We start from the raw sequence: 20,191 nt of genomic DNA on the forward strand, positions 1-20,191 counted from the left end.
ACGGGGGTACTGTCACTGTCTACCCGGCCCCTGGGGCACTGGCGAAGGGGGTCACGCGCGCCCCAGGCAGGCCGTCTCTGTCGACGCCAGGAGGTGCGTGCTGGGTCATCACCACCACCACGTCCCAGAGCACCAGCCTTGGTCTGCCAACCTACCACCCCCTTAACTCTCCCTTAGGGCGGCTCTCACACACACACACACACCGCCCTACACCAAGGGCCGGGCAGGGATATCACCTGGTCCTACCACACCCAACTGACATACACCTGTCCCACCCGTCCCCCTTGCAAGTCACCACACACAAAACACACATCCCATGAACACCTACTCTCTCTCTCTCTCTCTCTCTCTCTCTCTCTCTCTCTCTCTCTCTCTCTCTACCACCGCAGCAGCAGCAGCAACACCCACACGATACACCCGCCGCCACACAGGGTCTAGGGCGGGCCCACCGTCATTTTCAATTTGCACGGAAGAATAAAGCTGATAAAATTGTCACAGGTTTACTGTCTAACTTTGCCGGGGAGTTTAGACTGGGCCGGAGGAAGAGGGGAGAGAGGTGGGGGGTTGTGGAGGGGAAGGAGGCAGTGGTGGGAGTGTGGCGGAAGGCTCGTGTGGGGGTTTTAAAGGACGGTAGGGAGGTTGTGGTTGTGGTGTGTGTGTGTGTGTGTGTGGAGGTAGGCTATGGTGAGAGGGGAGAGAGGGAGATGCTCCAGGCCTCGAATGAGACGTTGTGAACTCGTCTCCCAAGACGAGAGTGTTTACACCCACGTCTCCAGCAGGCAGCTGAGAGAGAGAGAGAGAGAGAGAGAGAGAGAGAGAGAGAGAGAGAGAGAGAGAGAGAGAGAGAGAGAGAGCTACATCACGTGTCTTACAGCAAGACATTACTGACAACCAGTCATTAGGTCTGTCACTGTTCCCCGCGAACCACCTGAATTGAGGTGTGATGCCTGTAGTTTGCGCAGGGGGAAAAGGGGGGGTTGGGGTGGCTGCTGCTTGTTAGCTACCCCCCCCCAACCATGACCCCCTGAGTTCAGTCACCCCGCCCCCCCAACCAAGCTTCCCCGGATGGTGGGTCTGATCTACCAGGCTGTTTGACGCTGCAAGGTCTCCAACCACCAACTAATGTACGCCTACCAACCTACCCACCTACCAATCTACCTACCCACCTACCAATCTATCTACCTACCTGCCTACCTACCCATCTACCTACCTACTCACCAACCCACCTACCTACTCTGGCTGCCGACAGTTCCCATAGGATGTACGGATCCTTCCTTCCCGACGGTACACACTTAACGTGGTCCATGAACACGCGCGGACAAACGCGGACATTTGAAACCCTTTCCCACGTCGGTATAGACGACACAATCTCGCCAACCTGTCGCTCCCGTAGGTGTTCAATTCCACCTCCCGGCCTGGGATAGCAAAAGCCGACGCTTCTCCAGGTAAAAGACGTGATAATGTTGCCTCTCTCGCGTCCATCTTCTCACACTGAGTTACGGAACTTTTATTTTTTTCTAAAGTTGTCCCAAGTCATTACAAATGTCTTAGGTAATCGATGATGACAGTGAAAGACGTCTTGAAAGTTTTCTGAATATAATATTAACGTGTCTGTCTGTGTGTGTGTGTGTGTGTGTGTGTGTGTGTGTGTGTGTGTGTGTGTGTGTGTGTGTGTGATGTTCACTCCAGGGGGATCTTACAATCAACTGTTGATACTACTTTCGTAAACAAACTCCACGAGCAGGTGATGCCTTCTACCATAATTACTGACGTAAAAACAAAAAAGTCAGACGTAATAAGCTGCTCCGTCTTAATCATTTCCTATAGATATGGGTGGGTGCATGACGGACCTAACCATCCATTCGTGCAGTCTCGTTACGACCAGCCTTGCGTCGCCTTCTGTCACACACACACACACACACACACACACACCTAAATGGTTAACTCTGAGGGCGTTGTAGACTAAGAAAACACAGCAGGCTTACAACGGGCTCACTGTGATGTTACGTAAACAAAGGCGACATCCGAGCGAGCGACTCTTAATCCTGGCGAACACACGTTGAGGTGGCGACGAACTGCGGACGCAACCAAGAGCCCAGCGCCTACCACCAAGCTACCTATAGACCAAGCCAGCTAGCCCCCTCCCCTTAAGTCCATCCACCCGTACTATCCAACGACCATGAACGCCCGTCCCCCGTCATCCTACCATCCCCAATGTCTGTTATGGACTTGAACACAGCGGGTCTCTCTCCCGGAAAAAATCCTCTTATACCATCCAGGGGAAATCCTCTCACAGTCTACGTCCCTTTCAGCACGGGGAGGCGGCAGGAGATGCGCCCCCCCCTCCTCCTCATCCGAGGGGGGAGGAGGGGAAGCGGGTGGATGGGGGTAAGGTAAACACACACACACACACACATACGCACGAGGACGGGACGACCCCCTTCCCTCCCAGCCTTACGTCAACGCCACGTCCTAGGGAGCCGACCGCAGCAGGAGGAGGAGGAGGAGGAGGAGGAGGGTCTGTCCACCACACCACAGCCTCCAAACCCACACATGTATACGTACCTGGAGGAGGAAAGAGAGGCAGGTGTTACTTCAACATGTTCTCGTGGTATAACGAAACAGTAAAGTCTATCAGTCATCAATAACTTAGTAATAACAATAATAATAATAATAATAATAATAATAATAATAATAATAATAATAATAATAATAATAACAAAACAATAATAATAATAATAATAATAATAATAATAATAATAATAACAATAATAATAATCACAGATTATATTACATAAATAATGTTTATCTTAACAAGATAAATAACTATAAAACTAGAAAAGTAGACATTGAACACACACATGCTTGAAATATAGACCGAGTTTTGATGGAAACATCCATCAATAACCCATACACCACTTCACGATCAATATCGTACAACATTATGACGGCACGAAATAACACGATGCGAAGCCGCTTCGTCCCTCCTCCGCGCCCCCACCCTCCTCCTCTGGCTGGCCAAGAGACCCCCACCAGGACGTGGAGCACTTCCCCCTCCGAGCGAACGACACTCGAACTCGAACGACACTCGAACTCCACAGGTGAACACGACGGTCCTCCAACCCTCGGGCATTACGGGGTCCGGAGTAAATGAACACTGGCAAGGAGACCCCCTAGGCTTTCTCCTCACATGACGACTCGTACTCTACCCCTCACAATCTCTCTCTCTCTCTCTCTCTCTCTCTCTCTCTCTCTCTCTCTCTCTCTCTCTCTCTCTCTCTCTCTCTCTATCTATCTATCTATCTATCTATCTATCTATCTATCTCTCTCTCCCTTCTTGTCTCTCCCCTATCTCTCTTGCCTCTCTTCCATGTTCGCCTAGTTTTTCTTTTCCTTTTTTTCTTTCTACTTTCACAGCCCAAAATTATCATGCATTAGACCCCGTAATTCTTGGCCAAAGGTTAATTTACACGTGCAGCATTAACATAATAATTGGTTGTAAACAACTGATGATGACGATATCAAACACGGATGCAATTGATCATCTAAGATAAGGAAAAAAAAAAATCGAAAACGAAGCTCCAATGTGTACATCAAAATCTTGTCTCTGGCTATACCAGAGAATGACACACCAGGGCAGACGTGAGTCAACCAAAAGGGAAGAAAAAACAAACAAACAAAAAAACACGTCCTCTCTCTCTCTCTACCTCTGTGCCTCCACCCATGTCCAACCCCTTCCTCTGACCCCACACCTTTTAACCCCGGGCTCAAATCCTTCTCCCCCCACCCCATCCCACCTCTCTCCCCCAGCCCATTCCTCCCACTCCCTTCCCTCTGTGAAGTCCCCCATCTTCAATAAGCCTCCTACCCTACACCCCCCTACCACTACACACACACACACACACACACACACACACACACACACACACCAGTCCCCCCCCCCCCAACCCTTCCGCCTCCCTCACCTCACGCCACGTGACCTTTCTCATCAATTAACAGGACCTTCACCTGAGCCTTTTAAACCCGTCAGGCCGTCAAGAATACTTGGAAATTAATTAAACTAACCTTTAGCCACCTCTGGTTTAATGGCTTACCAGTCATTCTTCAACTACAAGGGTTAGGACTTTATGACACAAAGGATGAAGCTTCTGTCCTCCAGCACATATCCTCGTCATAGACCATCAGGTCTCCTGTTATCAGGCCTTCCCATGTACTGTCCTCCAGCACATATCCTCGTCATAGACCAACAGGTCTTCCGTTATCTGGCTTTCCCATGTACTGTCCTCCAGCACATATCCTCGTCATAGACCATCAGGTCTTCTGTTATCTGTCCATCCCTAAACTTCAAACCCAATGTGGTAATATCTTTGTTAACTCTCTCCCCTTCTCCACTCTCGTATCCCCCCCCCCTTATTCACTACCATCTCCCCACTGTTTATCTCCCCCCCCCCTTTATACAAGCCTATCACTCACTTTATACATGCCCATCTCCCCATTTCTACGCGCCCATCACCCTCCCTTTCAAACACACATAAACATCCTCTCCCCCCCTACAGTAAACTCCCCTCAACTACACCCATCCCCTACTATCCCCATTCTACACCTTCTACTACACTTCCATCTTCCCCATTCTACACACCCATCTCTCCCTCCTCCCCCCCCCCCTCTACAAAGCCATCCCCCTTCCCTCCCATTCCCGATCTCTCCCTCCTTCCCCCCCTCTCTACAAAGCCATCCCCCTTCCCTCCCATTCCCGTCATCTCGGGGCGGGAATGGAATTAAGCGGGGTGGTGGAGGGAGGTGTGGGCGCACCCGTCCCCGAGATCAAATTAATCAGCGGCGAAAATCAAGTCACTTACCTGACCTACATACAGTCTGCCACCACTACTGCCAGCAGCGGCCCCTGCACAGCGCTACTGCCAACAATGACCCCTGTACAGCGGTAACTGCCAACAATGACCCCTGTACAGCGGTAACTGCCAACACTGGCCTTGTACAGATACTGCCAACACTAGCCCGCGCACCAGTACTGCCAACACTCCCAGCTCCTGCATCGTCAATGCCAAAACTGTCCCCTGCACTGTTACTGCCAACACTGGCCTGTACACCCTCACTGCCAACACTGATCCTTACAACGTTGCTGCCAACACCGGCCTCTTATAACATCACTGCCAACGATGGGCCCACCACCCCCTTACAGCGATACAGACAAGACAGACCACAGCAGCGTTAACTGCCAACACCACTTCCCTACGTTGTCAACTTCTGCTGCCAACGGCTTCCACCACTCAAGTCAAAACACTGCAGTACACTGTGTCTAGGATATTCCACGAATACAACTCCCAATATTGATCCCTCAAATACTGCTCACAATAATGATCTCTTACGATACTCCTATCGCTAGGGATGTCTATAATAATGTCCCCTCCATTAATGACCACTCTATAATATTGCTCATAATGATGATCTCTATAATATTACTCCCAAAAGTGATGTCTATAATACTGCTACCGGTATTGATCTCCATAATACTGCTCCCAATAATGATCACTATAATACTGCTCCCAATATTGATCACTATAATACTGCTACTAATAATGATCACTATAATACTACTCCCAATAATGATCACTATAATACTGCTCCCAATAATGATCATTATAATACTGCTCCCAATAATGATCACTACAATACTGCTCCCAATAATGATCACTATAATACTGCTCCCAATAATGATCACTATAATACTGCTCCCAATAATGATCACTATAATACTGCTCCCAATAATAATCACTATAATACTGCTCCCAATAATGATCATTATAATACTGCTCCCAATAATGATCATTATAATACTGCTCCCAATAATGATCACTATAATACTGCTCCCAATAATGATCACTACAATACTGCTCCCAATAATGATCACTATAATACTGCTCCCAATAATGATCACTATAATACTGCTCCCAAAACTGGTCACTATAATACTGCTCCCAATACTGGTCACTATAATACTGCTCCCAATAATGGTCACTATAATACTGCTCCCAATAATGATCACTATAATACTGCTCCCAATACTGGTCACTATAATACTGCTCACAATAATAATCACTATAATACTGCTCCCAATACTGGTCACTATAATACTGCTCCCAATAATGATCACTATAATACTGCTCCCAATAATGATCATTATAATACTGCTCTTAATAATGACGTGTACATAATACTGCTCGCAATAATGATCACTATAATACTGCTCCCAATAATGATCACTATAATACTGCTCTTAATAATGACGTGTACATAATACTGCTCGCAATAATGATCACTATAATACTGCTCCCAATAATGATCACTATAATACTGCTCTTAATAATGACGTGTACATAATACTGCTCGCAATAATGTCTTTATCACACTATCCCTAATAATGATCTCTATAATACTAATAATGATTTCTAAATTACTGCTCCCGATAGTGATCCCTATAATGATCTCTGCTCCCTATAATGATCCCTGTTATACTGCTCCCAATAACGGCCTCCCACGTTCCTCACTAATATAATGGCCTTTAAAATATTACTCCCATTAATGGCCTCTACGAGATTACTCCCAATATTGTCTTGATTACTCCCAATATTGTCTTGATTACTCCCAATTTTGTCTTGATTACTCCCAATATTGTCTTGATTACTCCCAATATTGTCTTGATTACTCCCAATTTTGTCTTGATTACTCCCAATATTGTCTAGATTACTCCCAATAGTCTTGATTACTCCCAATATTGTCTTGATTACTCCCAATATTGTCTTGATTACTCCCAATATTGTCTTGATTACTCCCAATATTGTCTTGATTACTCCCAATATTGTCTTCTACAATATTACTGCCAATACTGGCCCAGGAAATATTACTCCCAATACTGGGCACTGTATCATTACTTCCAGTACAGGCCTCTATGTTATATTGATCCCAACACTGGCTTTTATGACATTACTCCCAATACAGATCTCTACAGTATTACTCCCATTACTGACCTCTACAGTATTACTCCCAATACTGACCTCGGACAATATCACTCCCAATACTTGACCCGGGACAATATCACTCCCAATACTTGACCCGGGACAATATTACTCCCAATACTTGACCCGGGACAATATCACTCCCAATACTTGACCCGGGACAATATTACTCCCAATACTTGACCCGGGACAATATCACTCCCAATACTTGACCCGGGACAATATTACTCCCAATACCGGTCATTACGACACGACCACCACCACCAGCAGCAGTAAGTGGCCTTTATAATACGTGCATCCTGATGGCCTGGTGACGCATTCCCCACCGCCGACTCCACGTAATTATAATTCCTGGCATAAATTGTGTGTTGGGGGAGGAGGAGGAGGAGGAGGAGGCAGGGTGAGTGGGGGTGATAGAATATAATACCATGATAGTATGAAGGAAAATATTCTCCCTCTCTCTCTCTCTCTCTCTCTCTCTCTCTCTCTCTCTCTCTCTCTCTCTGGTAGGCAGCCACCCACCGACCGACCAGGGAGGGAGGGAAGGGAAGTGTGTGTTTACATTACCGCCACCGCCCGCCGTGGGTGAGTGACGGGGGGGACGCGGCTGGTTCTGCGCAGCCAGCCTTCGGTGGCTGTCGAGTACCACTCCCTCCCGGCCCAGGTTGCTGTCTTTTCTTCCTGCCTCACCCACACGTGTGTGTGTGGGGGGGTGGGGGTGTGTGGGCCTGCTGGATGAACTTTCACTCCACAAACACACACACACAGTCTTCCCCCCCACCTCACACGTACCGACACTGGACAACACGCAGCGCGCGACCCGTTCGTCGTACACTCAACACCTTTTCCTGCGGTGAGCGCTACGTGCTTGCTAGCCCTCCCCTCCCCCATCCCACGCTCACCCACCTCTTTAGGCAAAAAAAAGAAAAAGAGAAAAATAAGGGAAGTCTCGTCTTAATAATAATAATGATGATGATGATGATGATGATGATGATGATGATGATGATGATAACATAAGTTGTCTCATGAACCAGTCGGAGTCTCGCTGCCACTCGCCCGAAGCTCTACCCGGGTCATCAACGCATCGCAGGACACGACACGGCAGTCATCACCCTCCTCCCTCACCCCTCTTTCCCTTCTCCCCCACCACTTCCCTCCTCCCCCCCTTTAACTTGACGGTGGGGAGATGACTAGAACCGCCTTTAACTGATGTTCGGGGGTGAGGGGGGTCGAACCGCGCTGAATGCGAGTTAGAGCCTTGCACAAGGGTTCGAACCTCGCTGAGTGTGGGTTGGAGCATAAGGGTTCGATCCTCGCTGAGTGTGAGATGAATCACAAGGGTTCGAGCCTCGCTGAGTGTGAGATGAATCACAAGGGTTCGAACCTCGCTGAGTGTGAGACTAATCACAAGGTTTCGAGCCTCGCTGAGTGTGAGATGAATCACAAGGGTTCGAGCCTCGCTGAGTGTGAGATGAATCACAAGGGTTCGAACCTCGCTGAGTGTGAGATGAATCACAAGGGTTCGAGCCTCGCTGAGTGTGAGATGAATCACAAGGGTTCGAACCTCGCTGAGTGTGAGACTAATCACAAGGTTTCGAACCCCAATGAGTGTGAGATAAAGCATAAGGATTCGAACCTCGCTGAGTGTGAGATGAATCACAAGGGTTCGAACCTCGCTGAGTGTGAGATGAATCACAAGGGTTCGAACCTCGCTGAGTGTGAGATGAATCACAAGGGTTCGAACCTCGCTGAGTGTGAGATGAATCACAAGGGTTCGAACCTCGCTGAGTGTGAGATGAATCACAAGGGTTCGAACCTCGCTGAGTGTGAGATGAATCACAAGGGTTCGAACCTCGCTGAGTGTGAGATGAATCACAAGGGTTCGAACCTCGCTGAGTGTGAGATGAATCACAAGGGTTCGAACCTCGCTGAGTGTGAGATGAATCACAAGGGTTCGAACCTCGCTGAGTGTGAGATGAATCACAAGGGTTCGAACCTCGCTGAGTGTGAGATGAATCACAAGGGTTCGAACCTCGCTGAGTGTGAGATGAATCACAAGGGTTCGAACCTCGCTGAGTGTGAGATGAATCACAAGGGTTCGAGCCTCGCTGAGTGTGAGATGAATCACAAGGGTTCGAACCTCGCTGAGTGTGAGATGAATCACAAGGGTTCGAGCCTCGCTGAGTGTGAGATGAATCACAAGGGTTCGAGCCTCGCTGAGTGTGAGATGAATCACAAGGGTTCGAACCTCGCTGAGTGTGAGATGAATCACAAGGGTTCGAACCTCGCTGAGTGTGAGATGAATCACAAGGGTTCGAACCTCGCTGAGTGTGAGATGAATCACAAGGGTTCGAACCTCGCTGAGTGTGAGATGAATCACAAGGGTTCGAACCTCGCTGAGTGTGAGATGAATCACAAGGGTTCGAACCTCGCTGAGTGTGAGATGAATCACAAGGGTTCGAACCTCGCTGAGTGTGAGATGAATCACAAGGGTTCGAGCCTCGCTGAGTGTGAGATGAATCACAAGGGTTCGAACCTCGCTGAGTGTGAGATGAATCACAAGGGTTCGAACCTCGCTGAGTGTGAGATGAATCACAAGGGTTCGAACCTCGCTGAGTGTGAGATGAATCACAAGGGTTCGAACCTCGCTGAGTGTGAGATGAATCACAAGGGTTCGAACCTCGCTGAGTGTGAGATGAATCACAAGGGTTCGAACCTCGCTGAGTGTGAGATGAATCACAAGGGTTCGAACCTCGCTGAGTGTGAGATGAATCACAAGGGTTCGAACCTCGCTGAGTGTGAGATGAATCACAAGGGTTCGAGCCTCGCTGAGTGTGAGATGAATCACAAGGGTTCGAACCTCGCTGAGTGTGAGATGAATCACAAGGGTTCGAACCTCGCTGAGTGTGAGATGAATCACAAGGGTTCGAACCTCGCTGAGTGTGAGATGAATCACAAGGGTTCGAGCCTCGCTGAGTGTGAGATGAATCACAAGGGTTCGAACCTCGCTGAGTGTGAGATGAATCACAAGGGTTCGAACCTCGCTGAGTGTGAGATGAATCACAAGGGTTCGAACCTCGCTGAGTGTGAGATGAATCACAAGGGTTCGAGCCTCGCTGAGTGTGAGATGAATCACAAGGGTTCGAACCTCGCTGAGTGTGAGATGAATCACAAGGGTTCGAACCTCGCTGAGTGTGAGATGAATCACAAGGGTTCGAGCCTCGCTGAGTGTGAGATGAATCACAAGGGTTCGAACCTCGCTGAGTGTGAGATGAATCACAAGGGTTCGAACCTCGCTGAGTGTGAGATGAATCACAAGGGTTCGAGCCTCGCTGAGTGTGAGATGAATCACAAGGGTTCGAACCTCGCTGAGTGTGAGATGAATCACAAGGGTTCGAACCTCGCTGAGTGTGAGATGAATCACAAGGGTTCGAACCTCGCTGAGTGTGAGATGAATCACAAGGGTTCGAACCTCGCTGAGTGTGAGATGAATCACAAGGGTTCGAACCTCGCTGAGTGTGAGATGAATCACAAGGGTTCGAGCCTCGCTGAGTGTGAGATGAATCACAAGGGTTCGAGCCTCGCTGAGTGTGAGATGAATCACAAGGGTTCGAGCCTCGCTGAGTGTGAGATGAATCACAAGGGTTCGAACCTCGCTGAGTGTGAGATGAATCACAAGGGTTCGAACCTCGCTGAGTGTGAGATGAATCACAAGGGTTCGAACCTCGCTGAGTGTGAGATGAATCACAAGGGTTCGAACCTCGCTGAGTGTGAGATGAATCACAAGGGTTCGAACCTCGCTGAGTGTGAGATGAATCACAAGGGTTCGAACCTCGCTGAGTGTGAGATGAATCACAAGGGTTCGAACCTCGCTGAGTGTGAGATGAATCACAAGGGTTCGAGCCTCGCTGAGTGTGAGATGAATCACAAGGGTTCGAACCTCGCTGAGTGTGAGATGAATCACAAGGGTTCGAACCTCGCTGAGTGTGAGATGAATCACAAGGGTTCGAACCTCGCTGAGTGTGAGATGAATCACAAGGGTTCGAACCTCGCTGAGTGTGAGATGAATCACAAGGGTTCGAACCTCGCTGAGTGTGAGATGAATCACAAGGGTTCGAACCTCGCTGAGTGTGAGATGAATCACAAGGGTTCGAACCTCGCTGAGTGTGAGATGAATCACAAGGGTTCGAACCTCGCTGAGTGTGAGATGAATCACAAGGGTTCGAACCTCGCTGAGTGTGAGATGAATCACAAGGGTTCGAACCTCGCTGAGTGTGAGATGAATCACAAGGGTTCGAACCTCGCTGAGTGTGAGATGAATCACAAGGGTTCGAGCCTCGCTGAGTGTGAGATGAATCACAAGGGTTCGAACCTCGCTGAGTGTGAGATGAATCACAAGGGTTCGAACCTCGCTGAGTGTGAGATGAATCACAAGGGTTCGAACCTCGCTGAGTGTGAGATGAATCACAAGGGTTCGAACCTCGCTGAGTGTGAGATGAATCACAAGGGTTCGAACCTCGCTGAGTGTGAGATGAATCACAAGGGTTCGAACCTCGCTGAGTGTGAGATGAATCACAAGGGTTCGAACCTCGCTGAGTGTGAGATGAATCACAAGGGTTCGAACCTCGCTGAGTGTGAGATGAATCACAAGGGTTCGAACCTCGCTGAGTGTGAGATGAATCACAAGGGTTCGAGCCTCGCTGAGTGTGAGATGAATCACAAGGGTTCGAACCTCGCTGAGTGTGAGATGAATCACAAGGGTTCGAGCCTCGCTGAGTGTGAGATGAATCACAAGGGTTCGAACCTCGCTGAGTGTGAGATGAATCACAAGGGTTCGAACCTCGCTGAGTGTGAGATGAATCACAAGGGTTCGAACCTCGCTGAGTGTGAGATGAATCACAAGGGTTCGAGCCTCGCTGAGTGTGAGATGAATCACAAGGGTTCGAACCTCGCTGAGTGTGAGATGAATCAAAATGGTATAAAAACTTGAAGGTTGTTATCAGGTCTCCCCTTACTCTTATCTCTTCCATGGTGGACAAATTAATGGCCTCTGGCCTCTCGGTGCATATCGGATCTCTTCATTCTGGCAATATCTTTGTGGCTCTCCTCTGGACCTTCTCTAGTAGTTCTTTGCGTCCACTTAAGAGTTGTTGTCAAACCTGAGACGCATGATCTAGTTCTGGCCTCACGGGACATGTGAACAGCTTGCTGAGTATTTCCTTATGCACAGACGTGAACGCAATCATAACACACACCACCCGTCATCTGGCCTCCTCCCGCCATCCTCCTGTGGAGGGACATTTGGTGGACAGGTTCGGGTACAATGTCGACTCTAAAGTCTCTCCAACACACCGAAGCCTGCGTCTCACTCCCCGCTAAGGAACATTCATTACGGAGGCCCACTTTTCACAATGTCTCGCGGTCATAAATTGGCATTTGCATCGACAATATATCAAACTATCTCTGGAGTTTGTATTGGTCCCCTTGCCAGTCGACGCAATCCTTCTTGCGCTTTATTACTTTCGAGACCTTGGCATCATCCAGGTAAGGCACCAACCTTTCCGCCGTGCCATAGACAAAGATCAAAATGGGTAATGGGTTCCAAGACTGACCCCCCCCCCCCCCCCCCTTTGCAGCACGCCGATGCCAACCTTAGTCCATCTTTGCGAATACTCCACTGACGCGAGTCCATTGTTTCCTTCTCCTAGGTGACTCTTCTATACATCGAAGTACCTTCCCCGTTGTTCCTGACTTGAGGATTCGACTTCTTTACAAACCTCTCATGTGGTACGGTGTCAAATGCTTTCTGGTGGTCTACAAAAACATTGCGTTCCTCCGCAACCAGTCTCATGAATTCAGGATTCATGACATGCATCCTTCGTTCCCTTCCACTATGACGATCATCAATCAAAAGACCCTCATTCTTATTCCTGCCTTAACGTCTAACATCTTTACCAGCCTACTGTTCGGCGCAGTGTCAAATGCTTTCTGGCAGTCCCAGATGCAGGCAACCTCACCATTTTCTTTTGCCAAAAAACGGAGCTCAATCTCCCATAAATGTTTTGGGAGACTTGTATTTCATAACCTGTTTTCCCAGACTCCGTGTTGTCCCCCCCAACTTACACAGTTTTCCCTCGGCAAGGTGTCCTCCGCTTGCTCACTTTCCCCGTGTCTTACACCTGCAGTATCCCCCTTACCACAATACCACCTAAAATATTCCCCACCAAGGCCTTGTTGCACAACGATACACCTTAAAATACCCACCTACTTGACCCCTTGCGCCGCAGTATCGCCTAAATTACCCAATTACCTACAGTTCAACTTAAAATAACCACTTACAATGCCCCCAACATCTTGGCCCGTGCGGCACAATACACATAAAATAATCTCCCTTTTTACTCACGGCCCGCGCACCACAGTACCACATAAAATACCCACCACTCTAACCAAACACGCTACAATACATCAGCGGCCGCCACGTACTGAGACCATACAGGGAACGACCAATCTATACATTTTTCTCTTTGTTGACCCTTCACCTCCTGAGGTACTCAGCTTTAACCTGGCTGGCCTCACTCAGGCGTCCACAATTACCTTCCCCGGACCCATCTACCCCTCGGCCCCAGGACTCTCGTGAAATATTCGCTACTTTTGCTACCGACACAAAACGCAGCACTCCCTGCAGTCTGCTCCACCGATGAGATCTACTACCGTAGTCACGGCAGCACAGAGGTAAGTTCGCTTAAAGGGGCAAGTTGAAAATGCTGCTTGGAGCCATCTCGCATCCCTCCGTGTCAAGAGATTGGTAGACAGCATCAGCCCAAGGGAAGTACCACCCTCCTGACTAGGGAGTGTTGAAGTGACGAAACCATCTTACATCCCTCCGTGTCAGCAGGTTGTAGACAGCAGACGCCCGAGGGAAGTACCACCTTCATGAACAAGGAGTGCTGAAGTAACGCCCGGGACCATCTCACATCCCTCTGTGTCTGTAGGTTGTAGGGCACCAGCCGCCCAAGGGAAGAACGACCCTCCCGAATAAGGAGTACTGAAGTCATGTCAGGAGGGCTGTAGGACAGCAGCCGCCCAAGGTGAAGTGCTACCCTTCCTGACTTAGGAACGTTGAAGTGCCGCCCGGAGCCATCTTTCTACACCCTCCGTGTCTGGATTACCGGTCCGACTATCTGTCTCATTTAAACTAAGCTACGGAGCTAAACTTAATGTCTTTCCCTTATAGTCACCATCCTTGCTTTTCTTATTCCCTTTTTGTCATACTACGGTTTATAATATACATTATCAATTACATTGCCAATTTACCACGTTGCTTATCTATCTATGTCTTTTTTTTTTAACATTTCTTCGGTTCCCATTTTCTCCGCTTCCAGGCCCGCCCTGGAAGATGACATGCGCCCCTTGGCGGATGCCTTCGTCATGCAAGACGAGACACACTAGACCCACATCATCAAACCTCCACCTGGAGAGCCATTACCTCCTGGTCCCCTTACAGCTCGTCCATCCTCCCACATGCCTAAACACCTCCCTCGTAATGAATAGTCCTGCATCACAACAGCCATGCAATTATCTCCTCCCTTCGCCCTCTCCCATCCACATGGCTCAGATCTCATCCCACCCGCGGGTAATCGCCCGTCACCTGACCTAAAACAAATGGTTACAGTTGAAAGTCCTGCTTTCTAACCAGTTCCCCCCTCCTCCTACCCTCTCTCCAGCCCCCCAACCATTAAACCCACTGAGTGAAAAGACAGAATCATAAGCCTCTTTCCCCATCCCCTGACGCCACTGGAATCTCTACACCTCCACTGGAACCCCCAGACGAAACCCCTGGACCACGATGAACACTTGTTCCAGGCTAAGGCTATCTCTCCCCGTCCACACACCACCACCTCGTCCCCAGTCTGTCTACAGACGCGACAGCACCGTCCCGTCTCGGACCATACAGTACCGTCCGTCAACCGTCTACAGGCACAAACTACCGTCCCGTCCAAAGTTACATGCCCTCATCCCGTCTTCCGTCCAAGGGGAAACGCCCTGACCACTCTCCCTTTCCTCCCCATAACCCTGCCTTAAGGTCATTCACCACAATCCTCCCTTTCCCATTATCCGCACACATATCCACGCTTTATCCTTCCGTGTTCTCCCACACATTACTATGTCTTCTCTCCCAGCCCATCTACCTCACTCCTCCCTCCGCCACCTCTAGGGTGCAACTCATTCTCACTAGTTCCTCTCCCTGCTCACTAGTCCCTCTGCCTTCTCACTACTCCCTCTCCCTCGTCACTACTCCCTCTCCCTTATCACTACTCCCTCTCCCTTCTCACTACTCCCTCTCCCTTCTCACCACTCCCTCTCCCTTCTCACCACTCCCTCTCCCTTCTCACCACTCCCTCTCCCTTCTTACCACTCCCTCTCCCTTCACACCACTCCTTCTCCCTTCTCACTAATCCCTCTCCCTTCTTCCTCTCATACCAACAACCCTTCCACTTAGACAAACCCTTCCCAAAGCAACAATGAGTCAACTCTCATTGCTCCCCTTGTCCATTCGGCAGTGGCGGCCACTCATCTCATACCACCCTCACCTACCTCATGACTGTCCCTCACCCCACCCCCATCTCTTCCATACAGTGAAGACAATTTGTATCACTGCTGTAGTGAGGCACATACTTGTCTCTCCCACACAGTGAAGGTACACTGTATCACTGCTACACTGAGGCACAGACTTGTCCCTTCCAAACAGTGAAGACACAAGATATCTCACTGCTCAAGTGAAACACACATTTCTCACGTCCACACAGTGAAGGTACAAGATATCACTGCTGCAGCGAGGCACAGGCGTGCAGTACACCAAACAGTGAAATGAGGATCAAATGACACACTGACGAACCACAAACAATAGCGTGTTCTTACAGGACCACAACCCATCAGTTCACCCTTGCATCCTTAGTCTTACAAGACACCAAGTACCTACAGAGCATTACCAGACCAGCCAGGCTGTGGAGGGGGGGCTATGTGGGGCCTGAGGGCTGCTCCTGCTGTGGCTTCCAACAACAACAGCTGGGTTGAGCCCAAAGACCCGATCCAGCAAAGCCAAGGTGGGCCCAGCCCAGGCTGTTGGGGGGTGGGGGTGGGTGAAGACCACCCCGAAGACTGCACCAGGTGTTCACCAGGCCCCATCTCTCTCTCTCTCTCTCTCTCTCTCTCTCTCTCTCTCTCTCTCTCTCTCTCTCTCTCCTCCCCCAGTTCCTTCAGTGTGTCTGGTTCCTGATGTACCACGAGTCGGGGGAAATGCCCAGCCATGTGGGAACCAGCAAATGCTTCACCGTCGCCTTTTAATCCTATTTTTCTAAGAGGCGCTTTACGCACGACGGCACGCGCACCCTGGACGCGACGGTACGACCTCCAGACACGAACGGCACGACCCGCCCGTCAGCACGACGCTCTGTGTGTGTGTGTGTGTGTGTGTGTGTGTTGGGGGGGGAGGTCATGACGACCTGTGGCCTGTGACCTGACCCCTTGTGGCATCCAGGTCAAGAGTCACCGAGTCAACTTCCCTAACCTAACCGAGAGAGGGTCGTATCGGGTCGTTCTCAATGGGTCTATCCACGACCACGAGCTAATGTGTACGACCCCCCACCGTCGAGATCAACACATGACCCGGAGGTCATCCTCCTGAGCGAAGAAAACGGGGTCACCAGATCCCAGCAAACACCCGCACACCCCACATTCCGACATTGTCCTACGACAGAAAACGGCGTTTCTCGTTGCCATCTCACGACATCACATAAACACGACGCTCTGCGCCTAATTCCCACTTGTGTGACGAATGTAAAAAAATCTGAGCGAAACATTCAACAGAAAACTGGCTATCTGGAAGGCAACAGTCCCAGATGTACAGAGGGAGTGATAAATATGCAATGAGCGGAGGAGCAACGCGGAGAGAAATGGCATTAACCATCAAGTAAGACGTGTGTCCCTGGGCTGCGCCCTAGCCCTCCCCTCCAGTGGCACTCTCACTGGAAGTACTCGCAGTGTGGTACTCTCTCTCTCTCTCTCTCTCTCTCTCTCTCTCTCTCTCTCTCTCTCTCTCTCTCTCTCTAATACACAAATATAAACGAGTGAAGAATGTCTATCTATTCATAATATTTTCATAAGTGTATGCGTACGTTGCATGCGTAATATCTATCTAGCTAGCTTGGAACAAATAGTACTTACAAATAGGTAAGTACACACACACACACACACACACACACACACACACACACACACACAAACACACACACACACACACACACAAACACACACACACACACAAACACACACATATATATATATATATATATATATATATATATATATATATATATATATATATATATATATATATACAGAGAACAGTGTAGTAGAGACAGTTCAAGTGCTCAGCATTGGTGTCATGAAGCCAGAGCACAATAAACAAACATACCGATATGGCCATTCGCTTGGGTCGTTAAGGTTGCCATCCCCGTAGTAATCGACTTCCGAAATGAGCCTCTCAAGCCACATAACTTACTCTTCCCCCCTGGCCGCCCCCCCCTCTCTACCAGCGGAACTAATCTTCAATTTATAATATATATATATATATATATATATATATATATATATATATATATATATATATATATATATATATATATCTTATCTATTTTGCTTTGTCGCTGTCTCCCGCGTTTGCGAGGTAGCGCAAGGAAACAGACGAAAGAAATGGCCCAACCCACCCCCATACACATGGGCCATATATATATATATATATATATATATATATATAGAGAGAGAGAGAGAGAGAGAGAGAGAGAGAGAGAGAGAGAGAGAGAGAGAGAGAGAAGAGAGAGAGAGAGAGAGAGAGAGAGAGAGGTACAACCTGGACCGGAAGCCTCCTGCCTTCAACCACCAGACCAAACCAATCAACCAACTGGCCAACCAATCAACCAAACCCAGAAACCACCAGACCAACCAATCAACCAAACGCAGAAACCACCTGACCAACCAATCAACCAAACCCAGAAACCACCTGGCCAACCAATCAACCAAACCCAGAAACCACCAGACCAACCAATCAACCAAACGCAGAAACCACCTGACCAACCAATCAACCAAACCCAGAAACCACCTGGCCAACCAATCAACCAAACCCAGAAACCACCTGGCCAACCAATCAACCAAACCCAGAGACCACCTGGCCAACCAATCAACCAAACGCAGAAATCACCTGACCAACCAATCCACCTAGTTCCGGAAGCCTCATCCATAACCACCCGCCTCCCAGCTGGTTGCACGACCATCTTCCCCCCCCCGCCACCCCCAATCCACCTGCAGGCGATGTAAGTCTGAAATCTGGCAGGTGGTGCGTGTAAGGGAGGCGACAGACCATCTGTCATCGCCTATCATCAGAGATCATGATACACCACCTGACGAGATGAAGAGGTTCAACTGCTGGTAACACATTACCAGCTACCGCTAGTCATGAGCTGTTCAACAGTTAGGTAACACATTACCAGCTACCGCTAGTCATGGGCTGTTCAACAGTTAGGTAACACATTACCACCTACTGCTAGTGTTGGGCTGTTCAATGTTCAACCGCTAGGTAACACATTACCAGCTACCGCTAGTCATGGGCTGTTCAACCGCTAAGTAACACATTACCAGTTACCGCTAGTCATGGGCTGTTCAATCGTTAAGGAGGTCGTCCACTCCTCACCGATGGATGGATGGATGGATGGATGGAGGCCAAACCTCCTCCAGTAGTGACACACACACACACACACACACACACACACACACACACACACACACACTTCTGCCCGGCCCAACACAGAAGATCCAACACCTGCAGCTAGCCATCCCGCCCAATAACCAGCCCACACCGCCGACTCCTGCTGCTGGCTGCTCCTCCTACCCACCACCACCACCTGACCATCCTCGAATGTGATAACATTATAATAAGAGGGGGGAAACTGAAGGTAATCAATGGTTGAAGTTTTTGTACATGATACACACGAGAGAGAGAGAGAGAGAGAGAGAGAGAGAGAGAGAGAGAGAGAGAGAGAGAGAGAGAGAGAGAGAGAGACCTCCAAGGCTAACCTGGTGTTTCTTGGCCGCCGGACGTATTCGGCAGCTCTGTGAACCATCACGGCAGAGGACCCTCCTCCATCGCAGAAGAACCCCGTGGTCCCCAAGAGCCACTTGCTTTGTCGTCATCATACGTCAAAGCACAGTCCATCCTGGCTTCCTTCCTCGTGCGACCGGGCCGGGGGTTAACCCAGGCCATGGTGTTGGTAAGCGACCATGCATCACACTGGCTGGGGTGATGATGACTGTCGCGAACAGCATGACGGGGCGCATGCTACGCCAGGGTCATCATGATGCTTGGCCACACCTCTGACTGGACCAGCAGTAATGGCAGATGAAAACGGCGTGGGTGAGAGACGCGAAGGACATACGAAGGAGGCAATCACGTCGATTCACACACACACACCATCAGCGACCTGGTTATTTCACGCCCACACTCCATCACCGGGTCCTCTCCTCCTCCTCCTCCTGTGCAGCGAGGGAGGCGGAGGAGGACGCCGCCGCTCCCGGGAAGGTCTTCCGAAGCGACAGTCTCCCTCCTGCCACATGATCCACTCTGGCAGGTCTTAAGTAACGCTGCCCCGCCCATCAGTTACTTGTCGTGCTTGTGAAGGGCGGCAACAGCTCCTGGCGTAGCCTGCGAGGGTGTCCACGCTGTGTGAAGACGGTCACGCACCCCACGAACACAACACGTCAACTATAGTACACGTTCCTTTAACACAAGAGCCACTTCCAACATAAACCCTAACGCCCAAAGACTTTCTGGGATTATCGACCCAGTGGTACAATGTCGTTAGGCTGGGATTCGTTACTGGCGGCATTCGAAGCTTGCGGGACTCCGCCAGACGCTTCGAAACGCTCCAGGTCTCGGTACGAATGGTAAAAAGAGAGGAAGTGAGTCTTTATGCCAGAGTGCAGCAGCAATACAGGGAAGCATGATAATATCATACCCATACTATGTCCATTAATTCTCCCGGCCGTACATTCTCTTACTGAATGGCAACTCGTCCACATACGCGCGCAACTACCCAACCCTCGCA

This window comes from Panulirus ornatus, chromosome 3 (assembly GCF_036320965.1).
Source record: "Panulirus ornatus isolate Po-2019 chromosome 3, ASM3632096v1, whole genome shotgun sequence".
NCBI lineage: Eukaryota > Metazoa > Arthropoda > Malacostraca > Decapoda > Palinuridae > Panulirus > Panulirus ornatus.